At 38.3% G+C, this 17587-nt stretch overlaps 1 protein-coding gene across 9 annotated transcripts in view; it reads right to left on the bottom strand.

The window, feature by feature from the left end:
* NCOA2 (nuclear receptor coactivator 2) overlaps window positions 1-17587 on the bottom strand; it is a 295300-nt gene that overhangs the window by 168462 nt on the left and 109251 nt on the right. The window contains exon 3 of one of the 9 annotated variants that reach the window (XM_063709220.1): window positions 1454-1526. The exons of the other annotated variants lie outside the window; for them this stretch is intronic. The gene's annotated coding sequence lies outside the window, so the exon portion shown is untranslated. The remainder of the gene's footprint in view (window positions 1-1453; window positions 1527-17587) is intronic. 9 annotated transcript variants of the gene reach the window in all.

Genomic DNA, 17587 nt, shown 5'->3' with positions numbered 1-17587 from the left:
TTCTAAACTAAATGTTCCCACAAATGCTATTTTTAGGTCATGTTTATACACTTTTCATACTTTTACGTGAATTTCTTAATTATCAGGGTACTCACTGTCATTTTTTAAAAAATGAATACACTACAATTTATCCATCCTTCTGTTAGACATTTAAATTTTTTCCAGTTTTTTGCTATTTCCTCACTGTCATTTTTGATGTATTCCATATGCCTGATTCTACCAGCCAGTTTTCTGTTTTCTAGACTTTACTCCCATATTCATATCTTTATAATAGCTTTAATGATATATAATTTACATGCCATACAATTCATCAATTTAAATAAAATGTACAATAGTTTTTAGTATATTCAGAGTTGTGCAACCAATACCACAATCAATTTTAGAACATTATTAACACTATAAAAAGAAACCCTATATCCATTAGCACTCACTCCCATTTTCTCCCACTCTCCAATCCCAGCCCTAGGCAACCATTAATCTACCTTCTATCTCTACAGCATTGCCTATTCTGGACATTTCATATAAATGGAACCATACAATATATGGCCTTTATGACTGGCTTCTTTCACTAAATTTAATGCTTTCAGGGCTCATCCATTTTGTAGCATGTATCAGTATTTCACTTCTTTTTATTGCCAAATAATATTCCACTGAAGTATACAGCAAGTTTTACTTATCCATTCATCAGCTGATGGATGTTTGGACTGTTTTTATTTTGGGACTATTATGACTAATGCTGCTATGAACATTCTCATATTCACGTTCCATCAATATAGAAAGTCTACTAACTAGTTTATGGTAATGGGATGATGTGGATCATAGGGAGCCTGGATATCCACAGGAGACCAAACCAGGTCTTTTGTAAGACCTGGGGTGACTCCTCCTTCCCTTAGAAGTCAGTCACTTCCTAGAATCCGCTTATCTTCATCCCCTCCGCCACTACCCCTCAGTTCACATCTCATCTGGATCACTTCCACAGGCTAAACCTGCCTCAGCCTCCAGTATTGCCCTCCTCTAGTCCATTCACCCCAGGACAGGGCATTCATTCTAAAATGAATGAATTGGCTTGGGACGGTGGCTCATGCCTGTGATCCCAGCATTTTGGGAGGCTGAGGTGGGCAGATCCCTTGAGGCCAGGAGTTCGAGACCAGGCTGGACAAATGGCAAAACCCCGTCTCTACCAAAAATATAAAAAATAGCTGGGTGTGGTGGTGTGCACCTGTAATCCCAGCTACAAGGTAGGCTGAGGCATGAGAATTGCTTGAACCTGGGAGGCAGACACTGCAGTGAACCGAGGTTGTGCCACTGCACTCCAGCCTGGGCAACAGAGCAAGACTCTTGTCTCCCCACCCCCTAAAAAAAAAAAAAAAAAAAAAAAAAAAACATTTCATTTCCCTGTATCAATCCGTCAATGAATCCCTATGGCACTCAAGATTAAAGTAAAATGGCTTACCAAGCAAAAGGCCCTTGGATGATCTCGCCTTACCAATCTCCATAATCCTGACCTCTCGCTATTTCTGCTGCACCTATGAGGAACAACTGGAGTTCATTATTCCAAAGGCCTTGCTCCCTCTTCTCACCACTGAACCTTTGTACATGCTGCCCTCTCTGCCTGGAATTACCCCCAGTAGGTGCTTCCCCTTATGATGGAACTGTTTATTTCCTACCTTTTTTTCAATATGCCATCACCTCCACAATGACATACACTCCAAGTGAGTGAAATGTGTCTTTTCTCATTACCAGTGGATCTAGTACAATCAATGGCATAGAGTGGATTTTCAACACTATTTGTGGCTCTCATGAGGAAATGCTATGCTTATTAGTATACCTGAATAATTCCTGAGTAAGAAGGACTTTCCTAGGCTCTGGGGTTGATAAAAAGCTGGTAAGGAAATACAAAACACAAACCTTAACCTTGGCTTACCTCTCTACAACACATGCAAGCAACCCTCCCCTGTCAGGTCACATGGTTCATGATGAGACTAATATCCCTACTTCCTCACAGCCTCTAGAGTGACCAGGACTAGCCAAAATGCTGTGCCTTAATTTCAGCCCCCTGGCAAGATTGGCTCAGAAACAGGCAGGTAATCCAACAAGGACCAGTGAGAGTCATTCATGTAATTTTTTTTTAGAGCTATCAGGAAAGATCCTTTTGAGAGGGGATTGTTGACTGTTAAAATGACATAAGGCAGAGCTGCTAATGACCTTCTCTGCCATGACATAAGGTCCTAATTGAAAAAAGCCAACACAAGAAAGTAGAGAAAAAGAGAAGGTCCTGATGACATCACTTAATTCCTTCCATCCAGACTTGCCCTGAGCCAGTTGTAGCTTTGGACTTCCCACTTACAAGAGGTAATAAGTTCCAGGTTTGCTTATACTGGTTTGAGTTGCATTTCTACACTTGCAGCCAAGGAGTCCATGACTACACACATCAAGAATCTATCTTCTTGTGTTGGTCTACCTTAGGCATTAAGAGACTATACCTATCTTTCAAGCATCTGCCATTCTGCATCACCATTTATATAGTTTAAAGCTCAGACAAAGCATATGCCCTATTCTTAGGGATACCTTAGTAGAAGCCATAACCCCTTGCCTCAGAGCTGAGTTTCTACCATTTCCTTTGGTGGGTAAAACAATGAAGGTAGGCTGCCAGCGCCAGGGTAGAATCCTAAGACCCCAGGAAATTGGGACATCTGAAGCTTTCAACCTATAATGGGGAAAATGATAAAAGACAGCACAGAGTTGGACCAACTGAGGGGCGATCGCAATTCTGTTGCTTTCATCCTTAGAGATGTAAGGTAAATCAAAATTCATCTGTTTTCTCAGAAATCAATGTGCTGAAATTGAAGGGTCAGGTTTGGTTGCACAGACTTCTTCCAAATTTCATGTAAGATATAGAAATACTGACCCATACACAATATACCAACTACTTCCCTATGGGTGGAGTAAATAGGATAGAACCAGTTTTTCTGAATACAGTGTTCATGAAATGTTACAAAATTGAGTGTTAATCTAAGCTAGATTTCTTGGTGACAGGAGAAGATACTGAAATTGAGACATCATCTGTGTCCTCAGTGACTGGTATAGTACAGTAGAAAGAACGATATGACCAAGAATAATCAGAAAATTGGAGTCAAGCATAGGATCTACACCAAGCAGCTTTGGGGCTTTTTCCTACTAGTTAGTTATGCCTCATAGAAATCCATTCTACCCCTTACTTCCAGGCTCTTTTTCCAAAAGAATGACTTTGCATAACATCGTTGAGGGCTTCCCACTCATACACGATCTTAAGAATGGGAGGCCAGTGTGAGCTCTGTGGAGAGCATGCCACACGAGATAATGGGCATCTGCAGGGGAAGGCAGCGGGCTGGGAAGATGTGGTGTACACATCTGCATCCTGGCTATGGAAGCTTCTAATGTGAATTAAGCACTGGGAACCAGTTATTAAAATTTAGGAAAAAATAGGCTGGGCATGGTGGCTCATGCCTGTAATCCCAGCACTTTGGGAGGCCGAGGTGGGTGGATCACTTGAAGTCAGGAGTTCGAGACCAGCCTAGCCAACATGGTGAAATCCCGTCTCTACTAAAAATACAAAAATTAGCTGGGCATGGTGGCACACACCTGTAGTCCCAGCTATTTGGGAGGCTGAGGCAGGAAAATCAACCTTGAACATGGGAGGCGGAGATTGTAGTGAGCCAAGATAGTGCCACTGTATTCTAGCCTGGGTGACAGAGCGAGACCCTGTCTCAAAAAAAAAAGGAAAAAATACATTAGAAATTCCAGGTATGAAAGACTCTGCAGTTGCATTAACTTAAGTCTCTCTTCCACTTAGGGAGCATAAGCAGCTCGTGATACAGAAAAGATTATGCTGTGGCCTCTTGTAGATCAAGGGAAAAGGTGAATTAAGTACAAGTGGCTGGGGAGCATTCCCAGAAAAGCCTCTAAACTAGGAAACTCATCACCCCCCACCTCTTTGTTTTCTTGGATAGTAGCAGCAAAAGTAACAACACTCAACAGAATCAGAGGCTTCCAGGAAAAGAGAAACATAGCCTTCTCTTCCACGTATCCTGCCTGAACACCATGCAGCAGTCCGTGGCCAAGGGTCAATGCTCAAGAGCTGCTCACAGTATCAGTTTTGAAAACACACTAAGCTTTAGAATTTCAGATCTTTACACCTGCAAAATGGAGATTCTACAACAAAGCCACTATTAATCAGAATACTCATGAGATAAGTTACGTTACCCCACTATCACCACCAAATGTGGTTCATCATTATTTATTATTCAAAGCCTTCCTAAAAGTGTATGATAGAATTTCCTATTTTAGTAAAATATAACATTCAAAATATAATTTTATCTTTCTCTACAACTTAAGATATTATAGTCTGTAGGAATATCATTCTGAATATTTGATACCAACACAAAATAATGAAACCTAAGAGGTAAGAGATAAGATCAAATGTCTATTAACCCCAACAAATTAGTGTGTACATATATATGCTGATTTCTAACTTCCTGAGATTCAACTTAACAGCAATGTAAGAGATTAAAATGCTATTTATTTGAGCATCTCAATATGGGGTTCATGTTAATCCAAGTTCATTATATCCAACTAGATGTATACAGATTGATTATAAAGATTAATAAAGATATATGATCATGCATATATCAAGGACTACAAAAACAACTGCCAACAAAAAGACTGTGCAGGCAACAGGATAACCTTATTATGGGTCCCATCTTTTCTACTAATTAATTACATGAAATCAGCCAGGCCATAAGGCCGGGCACGGAGGCTCATGCCTTTAATCCCAACACTTTGGGAGGCCGAGACAGGTGGATTACTGGAGGTCAGGAGTTCAAGACCAGCCTGGTCAACATGGTGAAACCCCATCTCTACCAAAAATACAAAAAAATTAGCCAGGCATTGTGGCACACGCCTGTAATCCCAGCTACTCGGGAGGCTGAGGCAGGAGAATCGCTTGAACCCGGAAGGCGGAGGTTGCAATGAGCTGAGATCGTGCCATTGTACTCCAGCCTGGGCAAAAAGAGCAAAACTGCCTCAAAAAAAAAAAAAAAAAAAAAAAAAAAAAAAAAAAAAAAAAAAAAGCAGCCAGGCTACTGGACTTGTTTCTTCCCAATCATAAAATTTTCCTGTCAAAAATTCCATGATTCGTTCAATATTGCTAATAAGAGTGTCAGCTGGATACTACTAGGGTTGGTGTAATATTAAACCCAAGTGACAGGACCCACATCTGATGTGCAATGACGCTCCAGAGTGATCTCAGTGTCCCCATTTTCTAAAATACTAATGTACTCACAGTGTGTGTGCATGTGAGCACACATATGAATGAGTGTGTTTGTTCACAAAAACTGAATTTTCATTTTAGTAAACAACCAGAAGGCCACCCACAAGCAGGGCTAAACACTGAGAATAAAATTCAGTACAGACAGAGCTTGGCCCCAGGACTCTGGTTCGTGCTGACTTAACTCAGGATCTACTAGTTTATCTTCTAGTGAACACATTCTGTAATTCAGTGCTAACACTGGTATCTTCCTTGGTTTATCCACGAAATTGAAGAGAGGCTTCCAACAGATATTCTAGGTAAAAATCAGAAAACTAATGGGGAATTTAAACTTTGCCATCAATAGGTGAGACTAGTTGTTCTTAGGGACATTAGTTAAATTGTATCATTTTTTTCCTTCACTCTCAAAGTGGAGATGTGTATTCGTAATGCCAAAATGATGCATTTAAAATGGTCATTGATGAGTTTTTAAGTGCAGAGTAACAACAGATTTCTAGAAGCAATCTTTCAGACTGCTTTCAGTATTGAGTCCAGGCAACAAATACAATTTGCACAAGATCTCACAGCTACCACCTGGGAACAAGTGGGTGAATTACCGACTCACTGACTCTTATGCATGTTTGGTTCACTTACACCTTTTTCTGATGCAAGACACAAAGATCAAAGAGCCCAGCCTTAACTTTTATTTGCTATAGTAATTGGTAGAACAATCAGTAAAGAGGTATTAAAAGTCTTTATGTTGTCTACCTACCATTATACAGTATTCTCTGATAATATGTCAAAATAATACAAGATAAGTGTCCCTTACCCAAAATGCTTGAGACCAGAAGTATTTCAGATTTCTGTTTTTTTTCAGATTTTGGAATATTTGCATTGCACTCGCTAGTTGGCATTCCAAATCCAAAAATCTGAAATCCTGTACGTTCTAGTGAGCATTTCCTTTTGAGTGTCATGTTGGTGCTCAAAAAGTTTAGATTTTGGAGGATTTCAGATATGGGATGCTCAATCTACATTTATTTGTCTAATTGAATGATTTTTCTTCCCCTTTTCTCCAGGTTTACAATAACATATTTAGCAATAACAATGTTCAGAAGTATTCCTCTTGAATAAATAAGCAACATTCCCCTCCATGTTAGAAACAGCCCCATCTCCTCACTAGATGACTGCCAAGATTGACAACACCCCTTGAAAACAGCAAGGTGCACTAGAAATGGGATGAGAGAGGCTGAAGAACACAAATGATCATCTGCTGGGGTCTACAGGTAACATGCTTCACCACTTTCATAACTCTTTTTAGATTCTCATCCTCAGAATCTCTGGACGGTGCTTTCAAGTGAGAATTTGTGTGAAGCCCTCCTTGGATAAAAATTTGAAAAATAAATGTCCTCCTCTTTCTCTTTCACTCCTATTCTCCCTCTAAAAGGAGGCCTGACAGGGTGGAAGTAGATGGAGGCAAGGAAGTAGTCACAAAGAAAACATGTATTAAAAGAAAATTAGTAGAAGTACTCAGTGATTTTCAAGAGAGCAATGTCCTAGAAAATAAATTTTGTAGTTGTTTATCCTCACTTTCTGAAGGTCTTTAGCTCTCATGATACTCATTTGTTCCTAAAAAGCTAGAAAGGGAAGACTATAATAGGGAGGGACTTTAACCCTCTCAGCCACCTTCTCCCATCCCCCTTTGTTATCAAACTGCCTATCAGGTAACTTCAGATAATCTGTGGCTAACTTAATGAGCATCCATTCTTAAGGGATGGTATATACATATGAGGGTGAACGTGTGTGTGTGTGGTGTGTGTGGGTGTGGTGTATGGAAGAGAGTGTGTATTACTGAAGGGGATTTCAACGTATCATGAGATTGTTAGGAAAGAAGCTTTGCCTCTACCCTCTGGCAGCATAAGTGAAGACTTTTAAGGCACAATACGGAGAGAGGAGACAGGAGAGAGGGAGAAGGGAGAAGGGAGAGGGGAGAGGGGGAGAGAATTATCTCAACACAAAAACCACATACTAGAAAAAGAACAGATGTCCCACGGAGCAGGGAAGTAGAATCTATACAGGGAGAACAGATTAGACTCAAGTTGGTATCAAGAATAAAGGACCCTCAAGGTAGGCTTTACATTATATGCTCAATAAAACCAGACCTGCTCTACACTTTCCATCTGATGTAGCTATAGGTGACTACCTATAAAAAGGACATGGTCTTATAATATCCTTATATTCATGATAGCTTTTGAGAGCCTCATGCTTAACCATGTTTTATACTTCTTCGACTAGAGGTATTCTTCAAATAGAAAATATATCAGATACAATTTATTAAGGTCTAGTAAGAAAATTAAAAATCAACAAGAATTTACTTAGAGTCCTGTAGATACCCAAGTGTTATGAGTTCCTATCATTTAGCAGATAAATTTACTATCTAGTTAGACAAGGTTTAGAACACAGCATCCACCATTAAGTGCCCACATACTTCAGACATACTTCAGCTAAGATGATAACCAAGAGTCATTTTCCTACCTTTTGGCACTTCAGTCCCATTAATCAAGATTCCCCTTATTTCCGTGTTTCATTTCTAACTACTCCTGTTGTGATGATCTAAAATAGATGGCAGGTTGTAGCCTTCATAGCAAGATACGCACATGGCGAAGAACACTGAGAGACAGACAGCCATGGGCACAGTGCCCACTGCCCTTTCTGCACTCTATGCCTACTACATTATTGTACATTTGTTGATACACTGCTTTGTAATCCCATTCACGTAACTTAATGTTTGCCATTTCTCTTACCACACCGTAAGATGTGGGTAGGACTATATATATTGCTTCTGTATACCTAAAACATGACTACTTTACTGCATGCACTATCATTGCTCCAGAAATGAGTACAGACTAAATTGAAAAATGCTACCAGTTGGATGGGGAATGAAAAACAAATCAGGGCTTTCATGTAATCAACAAGTTCCATTTGTATCACTAGAGGAGGCTCTATGTCATATCAGAAAGAGATTTTTGGAAATATATAGTTTCAGGTTCAAATTCCAGAACTACCTACCTGACAATATGATTTAATTCATCTCTCTATACCTTAGTGTTTTCAGCTAAAAATGGGGTAAGTTCTCTCTCCCAAGCTAGTGGTAAGAATTTGATGAAATAAAAAGCATATTATGCCTAGCAGAATGTAGGTATGCAAGAAAAGTTTCCTTCTTAAATTTGCACTTCTTTATATTCTAATGTATAAAAAATATTTCCAGGCTGTGTACAGTGGCTTATGCCTGTAATCCCAGTGCTCTGGGAGGCTGAGGTGGGAGGATCACTTGAGCCCAGGAGTTCAAGATCAGCCTGGGCAACATAACGAGACTTGTCTCTACAAAAAAATAAAAAATTAGCTGGGCATGTTGACTGAGGGAGGAGGATCACCTCTGCCCAGGAGTTCAAGGTTGCAGTGAGCTATGATTGTGCCACTGCACTCCAGTCTGGTGACAGAGCAAGAAAAAGGAAAAGGAAATATATATATATATTTCCATCTCTGTTTTAAAAAGATGTGGTCAAACCCTTGCTAGAAAGTAAATGAAACAAACTTTCCAAGAGACTTAACCGTGAGCTACAATATAAATACTCAAAGTTAAAACTTTAAAGGTGGATTTAACCAGTGATTTAAGAAACAGCATGAATTGCTCAAACACTAAAAACATATTTCACATTATTAATTAAATTATCTTTACTATGTATGCTTAGAAATTGCTTTAAAAGAGAAAAAGAAAACAGCAGTTGTGAATAAAGTAAATTCTAGGTAGTAAGCAATTAAAACCTCTTTGTATGTTCATGGTAAATACTGTTAATTATATCACAGATACTCATAAGCAACCAAAAACCCTGTGTACTGATTGTAAAGAGCAGCTGTAATTTCCCCTATATATATTTAAAACAAAACAAAACCTGGGGAAATCTGAGAGAAAGGATGGCCTATTTTTCTTAACATTTTATAAAATAAAAAGGCCATGTCTGTTAAGGTATGATAATCTGAAATATACTCAAAATGAAACAAAAACTGTCCAATACAAATTAAGGGTTTTTTGGCCAGGTGTGGTGGCTCATGCTTGTAAACCCAGCATTTAGGGAGGCAGAGATGGGTGGATCACTTGAGCCCGGGAGTTAGAGACCAGCCTGGCCAACATGCTGAAATCCTGTCTCTACAAAAAAATACAAAAATTAGCCGGATGTGGTGGTATACACCTGTAATCTCAGCTAATCAGGACAATGAGGCAGGAGGATCAATCTAGCTCGGGAGGTCGAGGCTGCAGTGAGCTATGACTGCACCACTGCACTTTGGCCTGGGTGAAAGAGCAAGATCCTGTCTCAAAAAATATATTAATTAATTAATTAATTAATTAGGTTTTTAAAAGTAATTGAAAGGATTCTCTAGTCACTCTTAGAATGTAGTATTTTCTCTTTTTAAAATTTTTTTCTTTTCACTGCTGGAACAAAAGAATGTACTCTTTTCTAAATCAAAGCTGAAATTTGCTTTTGAATTGAAAACTTTCTTCACTTTGCATAAAAAGGTCCTATATAGGCTTCTGATTATGGGAATTCTAAATTACTTTTTAAGAATTTTTTTACTGAGCAAAACTTGTGAAGTCATTTTTAAAGAGACGAATCAAAGGGAGTAGGGCTGGGCCCTGTTTTTCCGTCTTTCAAAACAAAATAACCATGTTAATAGAAAAGCTAAACACACATCCTATTGAAAGCATTATCTGTGTAACCTCATTTGAAGCCACGAAACAGCATAATATCATTTCTGTAACCTGCATTTCCTTTGTTAATTAATGGCAGATTATCATGTCTGATAAAATAGGCAATTTATCAACTTCATGGACTTCAGTCTAGCTAGTAGCCACAATGATATGAGCCTGCAGACCCTCACTGCAGAGAAAATGGCATATACAGCATTAAGCCTTGTCACAGCCTTACCTATAATGACAAAGTCAGCTTGAAACTTTATTTTGAAAATTACTAGTTAATTCTTTTTTGGCTTTCTCAGTCTTTTGCTTGTTTGTTTGTTTGTTTGTTTTAAGAGAACCAAGTTTCACAAGCCAAAAACTGCAAATGCCAGATTGGGCTGGATTCCCAATTTGGCCTCTAACTGGCTAATTAGGTGCAAATCACTGAGCAAGTTATTTAACTTCTCAGTGCCTTTGTCTACCCATCTTTAAAATAGGATCATAATAGCAGCTACATCATAGGTTTGAGGATTATGTGAATTACTATGAGAAAGGCTTAGAACACTACTTGGCACATGATAAGCACAACAGGCATGCTAGCTATTATAAATGATCTTTCAGTTCCAAGAATTTTTTATTCACTATGATGTGAAAGAGGAAGGGTTATTTTTTTTCCTTTTAAAAATATGGAGGAAATAGGCCGGTGTGTGGCTCATGCCTGTAATCTCAGCACTTTGGGAGGCCAAGGCGGGCAGATCCCCTGAGGTTAGGAGTTCAAGACCAGCCTGGCCAACATGGAGAAACCCCATCTCTACTAAAAATACAAAAAAAATTAGCCAGCATGGTGGTGCGCACCTTTAGTCGCAGCTACTCGGGGAAGCTGAGGCAGGAGAATCGCTTGAACCCAGAAGGCAGAGGTTGCAGTGAGCGGAGATTGCGCCACTGCACTCTAGCCTGGGCAACAGAGCGAAACCCTGTCTCAAAACAAAAACAAAAAAAAAGGAAGAAATAAATTACAATATTGGAAATAGATAAACACAGGGCACACACATTACAGTTTAAAGCAACATGCTTTTGCATTTAGGATATGTTAAAAATACATTTAAAAGATAACAGCTATATTTTACAAAAGGCTATCATTTCCTATTTCCAAAAGATACTTTAAAGAGGAAATTTGAACCTGACTTTGATACGCAATATGTCAGCGCACAAGTGCAAATAGTTTATGTGTCAGACAATAAAGATGTTATGAAATTTTGTGAATATTTTGAAGCAGCAGCAACAATTAAACATCTAACCTCTATATTAGAGAAAAAATTTAACTGTTCCCAAAGCATCTAGTTACAAAAAAATCTAAATTCTACTCAGTTAATAAAATAAAATCTACTGTTGTATACTAATAAGAAACTCATCAAACCAATTTGTCCAATAGATGTTTAAGTCAAAGAATTTTATATTTCTATTCTATTCAAATATAATAGCATAAGTAATCATGATACAGTTTTCAAAACACATGAGTTCAAAACTATCTTCTATTTTCATACTCTGTCTTATAACCCAGGAAACAGAAGTGTTTTCTGGACTGTAATAAAACCGCCACTTAAAAGGAAGAATTAGTAATCTAGATCAAATAGCCTTTTTAATGACAAAGAACTGAAAAGTTGAGAGATGAACTGTTTTCACTGGCCACTACTCTCTATGTTCTAGAATAAGCTACCAATTCAATAATTATGACACAGCTGTTTCTTTTAAAGATAGTCTTTTACAGTTTAGGTAAAGATTTAAAAGTCTCAGTACTCATATCCAACACTGGTAGGTATCTTAAAAATTTCCCCATTCATCCTTCCACTGAAACTCTGGCCTTTCACATCCTTGCTTTCCCAGTTCTTTTCACTTCTCAGGGAAACATGATAAAACCGTGCTGGGGTTCTGTCATACTGATAGTTAACAAATTTCCAGACCATTAGGTTGACACTAATGTGTGACTTCTGCTTGTAAAATTTATGTAACTGGCACCAAAAAGGCCAAAACTGTTGGTTTAAAAAAAGGAAGTCCTTAATTCTACTTTTTAAAAAGTAGTGAAAACAAACAATTCCATACACAGTGGCACCACAAAAGCAACCTTGCATGGAAGCATGCAGTTAAGAGATCCTCCTCAAAACTGGACTACATTGATTTAAACTGTATGTTGACTCCCTACTTGGCCATTATTAAGTGCTACACACTTTTTTTTTTTTCTTTAAGATACTGGATCTTGCTATGTCGCCCAAGCTGGGGTGCAGTGGCTATTCACAGGTAATCAGGACACACTACAGCCTCCAACTCTTGGGCTCAAGCAATCCTCCTGCCTCAAGGCTCCTGAGTAGCTGGGACTACAGCACACGCCACTGTGCTGAGCTAAATGCTACCCCTACGTATACTTCTTACTTTCTCTTTAATCTTTGTAGATGAGAAGGCAAAATATAATGGTCCCTAGGCCAAAAAATACATTTCCATTGATTTTTTTTTTTTTTTTTTTTTGAGATGGAGTCTCGCTCTGTTGCCCAGGCTAGAGTGCAGTGGCGCAATTCCTCGGCTCACTGCCAGCTCCGCCTCCTGGGTTCACACCATTCTCCTGCCTCAGCCTCCCAAGTAGCTGGGACTACAGGCGCCCGCCACCACACCCGGCTAATTTTTTGTATTTTTAGTAGACATGGGGTTTCACCGTGTTAGCCAGGATGGTCTCGATCTCCTGACCTCGTGATCCGCCTGCCTCGGCCTCCCAAAGTGCTGGGATTACAGGTGTGAGCCACCGCGCCCGGCCTATTTCCATTGATTATAGACATCCATGAATCATTCATGAAATAGCAAACAAGGCTTGGACAACCTAATGCATGGAATTAAGATAAAAATCATAATTTGCAAAGCTTACTGTTAATTTCTCTGGTTTTCTCCCATTATACTGAGTCTCAAGCTAGCAATACAAGTCAAAATAAATAGAAATACCTATATCCTAATGCTAAAGAATCACAGTAAAATAAAAAAAACTTAATTGCATGGATATGGATAATTTTATAAATAAATGCTTAATTTAGACCCTTGTATCTAGATGTTATAAATGGTTCAAAATAACATGTATGAATTTCAGCTTAAAAAAAAAAAACAAAACTATAAGGTGTTTAATGGAAACAGCCTGACTTTACTTGCTATTTTATCTTTAAGGGGATTCTGGCAAAGTTAGCTGACTCAAATTCAGCACCTGCCTAGAAAATAACATACATCTGGCATTTGCCTTCCAAAGTGAAAGTCAACAGCCTAGCTAAAAATCCTACTAACTGACCCAAATCTAATGCCAAGTATTTCAAAAGTTACTGTGGTGGCATTTATGTGAAATTCTACTTGTCACAGACCTTCTCCCTGAAGCTAACAACTGTACCATCCAGATAAGTGGAATATTCAAGTTTGAATTGAACCCTAAGGACCAACAACAAACAACAACAAACAGAATATGTATTTTATTAACAATCTATTAAACCACTTATCCCACTCCTATGCATAAATCTCTCCTGTTTTCTAGTACAGAAAGCATAGCTGAGAAATTATGGCCCACCCTAACTTTCTCAGAATATTCTGACACCAGTCCTACCTCCTCTAAACATGCTAACTCAAAAGATTTACACAAGATATAGACTGGTAATACTTTTCATTTTAATTACTTTCAAAGAATACCAGCTATGCCAACAGAGGTCACACTTAGAAATTTTCAATTTAAAAAAAGTTGCTCCCACAGTAAAGTGGCTCTAAGCTAAAACTCAATTCTCTTATACTCCAAGAAACAACATCCTTGTGCATTCTGAAAAAAAAATTAAATTACTGTCTATAATTCTAAATACATGATTTCCAACATCATTCTACTTGTCTGTCCATATGAAGACAGCAATGCCATCATGCAGAATGAAGATTGCCTGGACTGTGATTTGTTCAACCTCACTAAGCAAGACACACCTACCTTAAGAGGTGTGTGTCTTCCTAAGAGCACACTCTGAAAGCTCTGTTAACACTACGTAATAAACAAAACATTTACTAATGATAGCATTTTGTTGTTGTTGCTACTGCTTTAACCTCTATTCACATGGACAGATTAAGACTTTGAATAAGTTGGCCGGGCGCAGTGGCTCATGCCTGTAATCCCAGCACTTTGGGAGGCCGAGGCGGGCGGATCACAAGGTCAGGAGATCGAGACCATCCTGGCTAACACGGTGAAACCCCGTAGCTGGGTGTGGTGGCGGGCGCCTGTAGTCTCAGCTACTCGGGGGGCTGAGGCAGGAGAATGGCATGAACCTGGGAGGCAGAGCTTGCAGTGAGCTGAGATCCACCCACCGCACTCCAGCCTGGGCAACAGAGAGAGACTCCGTCTCAAAAAAAAAAAAAAAAAAAGACTTTGAATAGGGAGACATATAATTCAGAAATCAGTGCCCTGTTTTTTGTTTGTTTGTTTTTGAGAGGAAATCCTGCTCTGTCGCCAGGCTGGAGTGCAGTGGCCAGGCTGCAGTGTGGTGGTGTGATCTCGGCTCACTGCAACCTCCACCTCCTGGGTTCAAGCGATTCTCCTACCTCAGCCTCCCAAGTAGCTGGGACTACAGGCACACGCCACCATGCCCAGCTAATTTTTGTATTTTTAGTAGAGATGGGGTTTCACCATGTTGGCCAGGATGGTCTCGATCTCGTGATCTGCCGCCTGGGCCTCCCAAAGAGCTGGGATTACAGGCGTGAGCCACCGCACCCAGCCCTGAGGCAGGAGAATCGCTTAAATCCAGGAGGCAGAGGCTGCAGTGAGCTGTGATCTTGCCACTGCACTCCAGCCTGGGCAACAGAGACTCCATCTCAGAAAAAAAAAAAAAAGAATCAGAAAACCTAAACACAATGTAAAAATATCGAACAAGGAAACATGGAGTTAAACTTGCATGGATAATCCTTTTTAATTTAATAATTTTTGGCAACCATTCTTTGTATTTCCTATAGCACTTAGCCTAGGCTAGGGATGGCCTAAGGGTAAAAGGAAGTCAGGAAGAGAGAAAGGAGAGTTCATGGTGCTGAATGATTTAGTTTAATGAGGAAAACTAAGCTAACTGGTTCACACTAATGTGTGCACATAAAAGGAAGAAAACAACAAGAAAAGAGTAAACTGCCTGTCAGTTTCCAACTGCTGGCTTTGTGTCAACAACACCCATCAGAAGATCATTTCAATGTGAGCCTACATCATCCTGAGTTCAGTAGTCCGTTCTGCGTATTAAGTGCAGAGGAGTCTACCCTGTGAAACCAGGATCGTGATTCTACTCCGAATAGTTAAATGACTGAGGGCATTTTGTCAACTTAAATTTTTTTTTTAATTCTACAGATGACAGTGCCTACCATGCTGTCATTTGAAGAAAATACCACAAAAATAGTGATATAAATAAATATGGGCAGATTTTGTCTAAAGCAAAAGATATATATTTCAGTATTCTCAATTTTAGTTTAGATTAATACTGATTTTCAGTAGATAGTGCCCAAAGCCTGATACCTGTACCTCAAATCAAAGTGCCCATATCTTCATGGATATATATACATCCAGTTAAATCAGATATCTAATCACAAATCTTCTCACATCTATGAACAAAGGAGGGATTAAAAACTCCAACAAATATTCATTTGAAATGTATTTCAATCATGTCAGATCCAATATGGTCAAAGTTTCTCTTAGGCCTTGATATGCTTAATTTTTAGTATATAGCACTTAGTACACAACAACAAAGTAAACTGGTACTACATGAAGTATATATTGTGTTTTATTGTACAGTGGAGAACTTCTCCCCCATGTTGGTATTTAAGAGTTGGGCTGTACTTAGCATGTGTGAACAATTCACCAACCTACCCTCACCCTATCCTCCCACCCCAAATCTTCCAACACAGAGAAAACTTATAAATAAATCCAAGGTCTATATAAATCCACAGTGAGTTCAACTTTCTGTAGTGAAAGGAAAATTACATTTCAAAGCTATATTGCCAAATAGATTTATATAACTCTTGCTCCTGTTTTGATTATCAATGCCAAGTAAATTTTATTGGCTAACTTTAAAAATGCTTAAAATGTGAGACTAGAATGGAAATACTGACCTAGCTGTACATTAAAAATCACAGTTCAGTCTGTTCAATAAGTTTTGTCTTTTTAACTCAAACTACAGAATTCCATTTTTCATATACTCAAATCTGCAATTTGCATTTACACTCATAGATACAACTCTTTTGGAAAGTCTAAGGAAGTATATAAATAATCATATTTTCAAATCAAAATCTTAAGGTATATTCAACAAAGTTGTCCTTCAGAACATTTTGCCCACTTTATAAATTTAAGACCCAAAATATAATAATTATATTTTTACATAGTATGTCCTACTCAGCTTTGAAAATAAACTAAGTAAGAGAAGCTAAAGTTCTATCTGAACCAACTCCTGATATACTGCAAGGCTATATACTAAACTTCATTTCTTCAATAGTTAAAAGTATTTTTCCCAGAGATACAAACTATCAAATTTTTCAAGATAAAGGTTCTAAGTAATTCTATAGTCACTATATTTCAAACAATCTGTTCTTTGCAAGAAAAGTGATTTATCCAATGAACCACAGATGCCACTTACAATCTAAAATTTCTAATATTGCATGAGAGAAAGAATGCTGATTAATAGCATATCATGTTTACAACAGAAAAAGGAATTAGAATAGCTGTCCCCCATGCCCCTACCCATAATCTGTGAGTATAAAATCAAAGTCTCAGAGTGGAACTTAAATAGTTTAGGTAGTCATTACATTTCAAATGAGTCGTCATGTTTCAGTTTGGAATAACAATTACAAGTTAAGGTCTCCTAATGAAATATAAGTGAAATAATGTTTGGCTTTTAAGTTAATTTTGAAGTCTTCAAATATGAATATGATTTTCATGTACTACAATTGTTGTCACAAATATTGTTGTACAAAAATTGTTGTACTAGGCGTATTTAGGCAGAAAATGGAGCTCAGTGGTTAAGGTCAAGGTCTTCGGAGTGGCAAACTGCCTCTTACTTGATATGACCTTGGAAAAGTCATTTAACCTCTCTGAGCTTCAACTTCCTTATCTGTTATTTTGAAGACAACCAAAAGGCACTTACATAATGCCTAGCATACAGTAAAAGAGCAATAAGTAATAGTTGTTATTAGTATTATCAGTAGAATCTCTGCAAATTGCACTTGTAAAATAGATGTGAATCAGAAACAGCTGTATAATCCCTAAAATTTTACTTTCAATAATTCTTAAAGGTCAGACTTAATTCCTTCTATAAATGAAAAATTCTGATGGCAGAAGGAGAAGCAAATGTCTGAAAAAGGTAAGAAAGAACAAAAAAATAAAACGAGACAAGAACCCAATAACAACTGACATCCTGAAGCACAAAGAAAACTGTCATGGACACAAGGAAAGGAAATAAGTAGTCAGCTTATAAAATTATGCCTACCGCTACCTTTGATAAAGAGTTCAAACACATCAATATATAGGGCAGGAAAATGACCAAAACATTTCC

The sequence above is a fragment of the Gorilla gorilla genome, chromosome 7, assembly GCF_029281585.2.
Source record: "Gorilla gorilla gorilla isolate KB3781 chromosome 7, NHGRI_mGorGor1-v2.1_pri, whole genome shotgun sequence".
NCBI lineage: Eukaryota > Metazoa > Chordata > Mammalia > Primates > Hominidae > Gorilla > Gorilla gorilla.
This window is presented reverse-complemented; position numbering and strand designations above follow the sequence as displayed.